Genomic DNA, 2290 nt, shown 5'->3' on the forward strand with positions numbered 1-2290 from the left:
CAATCAAAATGTCATCTCTATCGATAACACTTAATCGCATTGAATATAAATACCTATTGTTACCAATCAAAATGTCATCTCTATCGATAACACTAATATTTATTGCGAGCATATCGTTCTAGATATCTAGCGTAACGGATGACGCTAGCCGTCATCCCTCCTAATGCGAATGCACCTATGTGCATCATATACACAAGGGTTGGTCACAAATGTGAACCACACCCGAGTGCTGGGTCTAATTACTTTATTTAAGTAATTGACACCCCTTAAGTACACCAAGTGTTCTTAACGGAGAATGTGTAACATTAGGGCAACTTTAGCCAGTTACATCCCCACTAACCACATCACATAGGTTTCGCTCCTCCAACACCATTTGCATCTTGAATTTGCATAGGTGAAAGTTCGATCCGTCGAACTTGTTGATGCGGGCGGGCGTGGTCATAGCAGTGTCTATAGCAAAGGCGAAGGCAGGGGCCGGGGCGTGCGCGGAAAAGTCTGCGGGTCTTGGCTCAAAACCAAATGTAAAGGTCAAGTGAGCACTAGTTGGCAAAACGTAAAGTGAAGATATTAAGGTCCTTGATTCGCAAGCTTACTGCTACCACTAAGCCAATCATTACTTGTAGTCAATAATGGCTCATAGAACCTTCTAGAAGCTACAGACGTCATTACCGATACATACCGTTACTTAACCGTACTGTCCTGATATGGTCGAGTCGCTTCCTCGCCAACAATACGAACTATCGTCAGGATTGGACGCAGCTTGTTGCATCATGCACAGCTGGACAAGTGTTTCTGGGCCGAAGCGGCGATGACGGCGATCTACATCAAGAATTGCCTGCCGTCATCTAAAACCGATCACTCGAAACGTGTACAAGTCAAAACCAAGCGTGAACCACGTGCGCGTGTTTGGATGTCCGGCGTACATCTTGACACCAAAGGAGAAGCGGCTGAGTTGGGACCCAAAGGCTCTTGTTGGGATATTCATGGGCTACGAAGAAGCGTCAAAGGCTTACCGAGTGTACGACATTGAGGCGGGACAAGTGGGATCCGTTGTGATATCACCTTCGACGAATCGACTTTTGACTTGTCGATGGAGCGATCAAGTGAAGAAGCTGAAAATGCGGTGTTGGACCTCGATCTCTTGACGACCAACGATGACGACGTGCGTCAGACCGAGAACGCTGAACTAAATTACACAAATTGGCTTGGTCATAAGATCTGCTAACATTTCGAGGGGTCTTCGCCGAGTTCGCGCATGATAGGCTTGAGCCAAACTGCCTCTTGAGTAGCTTCTGATAATGCCATGTACTCAGCCTCAGTCGACGATAGTCGACGGTAGTGCAACCCTGTTTCTCACTGCGCCAGCTGATCCACCCTTCGTTAACACAAACACGTATCCATTGATAGATCGTCTTGATTCGATGTCACCTGCATAGTCGGCATCCGAGAAGCGTACCAATTTACCACAACCGAATCCTGAAAATTGAAGTCCGTGTGTTGGAGTCGCTTTCAAGTATCGAGACACACCCTAAACTTGCCAATGATTCGGGCAACGATCGGTAGCTATTGATGGTTATGGGTTTCAGGTAATGTTCATAACCCAAGCCGGTCCAATCCGAACCGCGTATTAACATATTTTTTACTTATACTATGTATAATTTGACTATGTAGAAATGAGTGGTTACGAGATGTAGAAGTATAAATCCCGATAAATAAACCACTTTTTTCAATTTCCTATCTACGCTCAAGTGTCTTCTCCGGTCTCCCGCAGCAGACTCCTTCGCATCTTGTAAGTTTTAATTCATCCAGCTTTACACCTCTAACAGGTTATGAGCCCAAGCACGGTATCTTCTGCTCAAGATGCCAGCACCAAGATCTCCGTCGGTAAGTTCGATTGGGACAACTACGCGACATGGAGGCGCTAAATGCGTGACGTGTTCCTGACCAAGTCGACGTGGCACGTGATGAACCGGGAGACGTCGCCGATATTCGCAGTTTCTCGCGCCAAGGACGACTACATCAAGACGAGCAACACCGCGTTAGGACTGATGTTGCTCCACATGGACGCCGACTATCATCACATCGTTGACGACTGTGAGGAGGCGTGAGTCGTTTGAGCGCGTTTGATAACGCTGTACGGCGGGTCGCAAAAGGTTGGACGCATCCACTTAAAGCGCCAGATGTTCAGCATGGAATTGAAGGAAGGCATTACTGTGATGCATCACTGCAATGAAATTCTCAACATGAGCGCGAAGCTAAGCAGCATCGGCGCCAAGATGGAGGGCGAGGA

Source organism: Bremia lactucae, linkage group LG2 (genome assembly GCF_004359215.1).
Source record: "Bremia lactucae strain SF5 linkage group LG2, whole genome shotgun sequence".
In the NCBI taxonomy this organism is placed as follows: domain Eukaryota; phylum Oomycota; class Peronosporomycetes; order Peronosporales; family Peronosporaceae; genus Bremia; species Bremia lactucae.